General features: G+C 40.2%; 1 long non-coding RNA gene across 1 annotated transcript; it reads left to right on the top strand.

Annotated features, from left to right (window-relative positions):
* The first annotated feature begins 1,652 nt into the window (after positions 1 to 1,652).
* Positions 1,653 to 5,304, top strand: LOC119846972. Its single transcript, XR_005290041.2, has 3 exons — positions 1,653 to 1,916; positions 3,383 to 3,455; positions 5,097 to 5,304. It is a non-coding gene; the product is annotated as an uncharacterized LOC119846972 (long non-coding RNA).
* The last annotated feature ends 606 nt before the right edge of the window (positions 5,305 to 5,910 follow it).

Below are 5,910 nucleotides of genomic sequence, written 5' to 3'. Positions count from 1 at the left end.
ATACAGTCTCCCTGGTCACTCAATAACATACTTAAAAGTGGCAATTCTTCAACAAAAAACACTTCAAAAACAGGCTCCAAAATGAAACTGCAAAACTAGAATTTGCAAACTGGACACCATCAAATTAGGCCTGAATAAAGACAGAGTGGATGGGTCATCACAAAAGCTTATTTCCCCATACTAATTTCCCTCTACTGTTACTCATACCTTCTTGTGAACTGTTTGAAATGGGCCACCCTCATTACCACTACAAAAGTGATTTTTCCTCCCTTGGTATTCTACTGTTAATTCAATTATCTTGTTAGACTGACCCCCCCACTTGGAAAGGCTACTCCCATCTTTTTGTGTACTATGTATATATACACACCTGCTACCGTATTTTCCACTCCATGCATCCGATGAAGTGGGCTCTAGCTCACAAAAGCTTATGCCCAAATAAATTTGTTAATCTTTAAGGTGCCACAAGGACTCCTCATTGTTTTTGCTGATACAGACTAACACAGCTACCACTCTGAAACCTATACTTCTATGTTATACAAACATTTTACATCAAAATAAACCAGAACTCCTGAAAAGTAACATAGTATGAGCATAAGCTACTTTTCCTATTAGAGTATAATAATCAGGTGAGGTAAAGCATTCTTTATGATCATCTTACCAAACTCACATAATTAGGGGAGGTTTTCCTATCACTTTCAAAAGAGCTGGTCAGGAATTTTTCAACAAAATTGTTTTTCAGGAAAAAATTTCAGTTTATCAAATCAACATTTTTTTTGTGAGAATGTACCAATTAGGACAAAACTTTCACTGTGAAGATTTCTCAAGTCCAGGATGGACTTTCTGGTCCAAATGAGACAGAGATAGAGAGGCACACCCCAGAATAGCCCATAGCCTAGCCCTAGAACCTGGGTATCCCACACCTTAATTGAATGCCCTCACTCCCAGGCTATTTATGATCTAGGAGCTCTTTTCCCCTTCTCTGATTTTTTTTGCAAAAAATCAAATTAGAAAAAAAAGTCTCAGTTTTATCCCAATGTGGAATGGGAAAATGTTTAAAATCTCAGAAAGTTTTGTGGGATGGGAAAAAACCATTTCCTACTGTGACAGGGTTGAGACTCACCACCACAGCACCTCATGCTGTTCACTCTGGGAATTAGCTCAGTTCATGCAGAGCATCCTCTGCCAGTGATGTCCCATCCATCTCTCACCCTAGATTGGAATCTCAACCCACATTGCTCCCAGCATCCTCTTCAGGACACTGCCCACTGCTCCAGTCTCACCCCCTTCCAGAGGTTTGGTGTTATCAGCAGCCCTTCTCTTTGCCCCAGCCACAATGGCCAACCATACCCCATAGTCTAACCCCTTTTGGCAGGGGTCTGGTGCAGTCTGTGATGACCAGTCCTAACAGTCAGGTAGAAGTGCAAGGGGGGACCTAGACCTACCCTCTACTCTGGGTCCCAACCCAGCAACACTTTGGCAGTAGTCTTCCTGCCCTCTTTCTCTCCCTGGGCCATTTCCCCTTCAGCCCCTTTGCACCAGCTAGGCCCTTTCCTCAGGGCCCATATCCCAGCAGGTGCAGCAGCAGCCTGGGAGAAACTACCTACTCCCTTCCTGGGCAGCCTTTATATAGGGCCTATCCTAGCCCTGATTGGCTGGCTGTAATACTGGCCCTGATTGGTTCTCTAACAGGCCCTCCCTGATTGGCTGCCACCTTGAACAGCCACTCTGGCCTGTTGAAGCCCAATCTGGCATGGGGTGGGGCACTGCTGCACCACACCTACCCCACTCTATTTTCAAGATGGAAAATGCTCAACAGGCCAAATCCATTCTCAGTTACTCAGGTAGAGCTCAACTGACTCCAATAAAATTGCATAAGAATAACTGAGAGCTGAATTTAGACCTCTTTTTTAGAAGTGGTAAGTATTGTAGTTGTATGGAATATGCTAGGCAAAGTTATATCATCTTTATTGTATAAATTATTTTCTTAATTCATCTATGACATGATTGAGTTGTTTTAAAATATGTGTAATAATAATAATAATTAATTAATTAAAACCCAGATATTATCTGGAGATAAATGAGATCTACTCAGTAGTACACAAAGCACTACATTGTAAACAATAGAGTGAAAATAAATACACATGCATGATGCTACTCTGATGGTCGGTACCTTGTCTAGTACAGTTCAAGGCAAGATATAGTGATGGACATCAGAATCATAATTTTCTTTTAGAGCAGATGAGAATGAAGAGTGCACAGATATAAAATATTTATGGAATCTTTTTGTCATTTCATGTCACTAAGTCTTTGCTGCTGACATCTCCTCTTGGTAAGAAAGCTCGCTTTATCTTGTGCAGACACAAAAAAGAGGGTTAACTATTTCTATGCCAGATAATATTTGCTGATGTGAACAGTCAGAGTGAAATGCTGCAGTTAGATGTGCATTTGTACATCTTGGAAAAGAGGAGTAAATGAAGAACATGTGTTGTTAATCAACAAGGATTTTCTATAGGGAGTCTCTCCTAAATTACTAAAAAGCAAGAGCACCATATGACTTCCACATAACTTCACAGAGCAGCAAAAAGGGGCATCCTGCATTGGCTCACTAACTGCTGTTCCTCGGGCCATAAAGATTTGCGATATTTAGTTGTGTGGCTATCAATACTACAAAGGACTGACCCAAATCTCTCTACTTTGTGTGTGTCATTGTAGATCTAACAGGGAACTGAGGAATATTTCCCCTAGTTCAGATAGTTAAATCTCTGCTTTCTGGGGTTATCCAAGGAATAAAATATCTCATCTACCCTCCATCTAACTTGTTTATCCTGACTAATACCATTAAGATGATAATCCCTGCCCTACCTATTTTTTCGTTCACACTGGAGTTTCGTTTAATGAAGCTATAACAGGGCAGCCCTGCCAGTATCACAGAGCAGGGTGCATGACAGCTAAAGTTGCAGAAGTCAGTGACTCAAGTGGCTGCTATGTGGTATTTAGCTGACTTGTAAATAAAACCTCACACATTTTGGATTTAGAATAATCATCTTAAAGTTTTAAGGGGCAATGCAATGACACCATTTAGGCTACAGTTTAAAACATGTTAAAGAGAAAGATAAGGGTAAGGTTCTAGATGGTTTAGTGATTTATTTGACTGCAATCTTAACTGCCATGATTATTGTGACATTTGAGATCTAAGGCATTTAACAATGTGACATGTGGAAGAAAGCTCTTAGAACATTAATATCCAATCATTTTGGTCCTTTCTATTTTTTTAACATTTGTTTTGCATGCTCCTCCTCTTGTTTAATCCTTCATGCTATTCTCTTTGGAGATCCTTAGGATTGATACAGTAAGGTCTCACTGTGTTTTGTTCATTAATAAGGTAACAGTCCTTGAGGATTTACCCTCCCTCAGCTGTCCATGTTTTAAAGAAGCCTATCCATCCATATAACAGGGTAAGAAGAGTTGCCATCTTTTTGAAATCTTATTTGACAATGGGGACCTAAATGACCCAGAAGCATGAGCATGGACTCTGTAGCCTTCCATTCTACATCACTAGTTTAAATCCAGCCCGCATTATTAGTGGCTGAAAATTGCTACCAACTGTTGGCTGTGTTGTGGTCCCAATTCACTTCCCAATGGACCACTGTCCAGAAAATACATCCACTACTACTATTATCAGTCTTATAACCCTGTGGTTATGCTATAACAGCCTTATTGTTTGTCCCAGCAGAGAAATTGAGAATTGGATGGGCCTGAAGAATGAACTATGCTCTTGCCCTTAGAGATGGGGAAGACATACATTGGGGGTAGATGTTGAATTGCAGGTGTTGAAATGTCCATTATGCCTTTCCTTGGATAAATCTGGGATGTCAGTTACCAGGGTTCTTAGCCTAGCAACTTTGATACACACACACACACACACACACACACACACACACACATTTTATCTAAAAGCTAAAGTATATTGGAAACTGGATCCTAAGGAGATGGGTTCAGCTGACCAATATTGTCTCATTGTTTCCTTGTACTCTCCTGTCTGTCTGTATCCATCTATGGTCTTTTGCCTTATACTTAGATGATAAACTCTTTGTACAGCACCTAGCACAATGGAGTTCTGATCTAGCGCTCAGTTTCCTAGGTGTTATGGAAATACAAATGATAAATAGTACTAATAATTAGAAATTTGAAAGATTTGATTAGATTAATTCTACAGGACTAATACATGTTACAAAAAGTTTTAGAGGCTGTTGTGAGATGGGGCCAATGACTTTAGACTTCCTTTATGGTTTTAGGTGCTTGAAGATGCCGTCAGAACACTTCCCTTACTGTGTTTACTCCCCTAATAAAACATTTATTGCTGCAGCATTTTGACACAAAGAATTGCAGGACTGACATTCAAAATTAGAGCAGGTTGACTCTGAGGTTGAAGAAAGAGCATGCCCCTCACTAGCTCTCAAAGTGACAGGTCATAAACAAAACTGTACTATCAAGCAAATGGTATAGTCTCTGAGCAATGACAGATTCCGCATGTGACATGTTTAGTCATTCTGATGCTTTGCTGGAGTTTTAAAATATAAATGTGATGTAGTGAGACAAAACCTGAATTCTTAAAGCTACTTGGATCTGTCCAGAATTCCCTGCAAATATGCACACTAACAACAAAAGGTCACATGCTGTTTGACTGCACTGAGATGGTGTTAATACTAATCATGAAATAATAAAGCAAGATAGGTTGTGTTCATCAGGTGATAATCACATATCCAGGGTGGAATGGAGCAAGATGGAGTGATTGAAATATAGCCTTAATATTCCATGCTTGGGGGAAAAGACAGACATTTTAAAATAATGTGTCAGTTTAATGTAGTTATATTTCTGTCCTCTGAGTCAGAATGCAAGGGTAGATGATTGATACAGCCCATATGTCACAGGAGGAACAAGAAGATCTAGGTTAACTCACACAGGAAGAAACACAAATATTGAATATCTAATCAAGACTAGTAAATGTGAAACGCTGAAAATAGACTATAGTAACACTATTATCAGAGGCTCAGAATACACTATGTTGAGCTAATATTGTGAATACCATCCTGCAGGAGAGACAACAGACTTGCCTGCCTATGATGGATGGTCAAGTGGAAGTCCCCGTGGTCCTTTTCAAAAAGAATAGAAGATAACCTTGCTCCTGGACCAACTTTCCCACCCTCAGTGGTATAGGTTCCTGTGCTCTAGACTGCTTGTAACATGTTACTTGATGTATAATGACTGCTGCCTTTGCATAAAGGTCTCCTTCAATCTGCACAGTCATTGTCCAGATCTGCCCCATGAGAATTCAGACGATAATGGAGAATATGGATGAGGGCTAAAATCAGGGCCCTGGGCAACACGCTGGAGCTGGGGAGTTTGGATCACATGCACTTTCATGAAAGCTCTATTTTTTTGCCTTATAAGCATAACAAACCCTTTCCCTGTATAGCTACCTTCCATTGTGCTATGATTATCTTTCATCTGAACTCAGTAAATGCCACTGTTGAGTGATATGTGGTGACAGAAAGAGATAACAGAAGAAGGTTGAAGTAAGGGTTAGCTATCCAGTCATCTAACTGTCTGGCATCTGTTGCATTTCCTGTTGTAGGATTCAAAATGTATAGGCGTAGAATTCAAATACTGCATTGTGACAACTGTAAGCCCCTAGAGGAAAAGTCCCATGCCATCTCCTATCTATGAGTCCCATGCAGGGCTGAGGGATGTACTGCCTTGAGCTGGCTTGTAGTGCTTGAATAAATATAATCGTTTTTGACTCTTAATAATGAAAGGTAGAGGGAGCTGTCATTGTCAGTTCTGATCATGAGCACAAGTGATTTGTCAAGGAATCCCCCTCAGATAAACTTAGCTGTGACAGCATATGGG

The sequence above is a fragment of the Dermochelys coriacea genome, chromosome 1, assembly GCF_009764565.3.
Source record: "Dermochelys coriacea isolate rDerCor1 chromosome 1, rDerCor1.pri.v4, whole genome shotgun sequence".
Classification (NCBI taxonomy): domain Eukaryota; kingdom Metazoa; phylum Chordata; order Testudines; family Dermochelyidae; genus Dermochelys; species Dermochelys coriacea.
The sequence above is the reverse complement of the archived record's forward strand: the minus strand, read 5'-3'. Positions and strand labels throughout refer to the sequence as shown.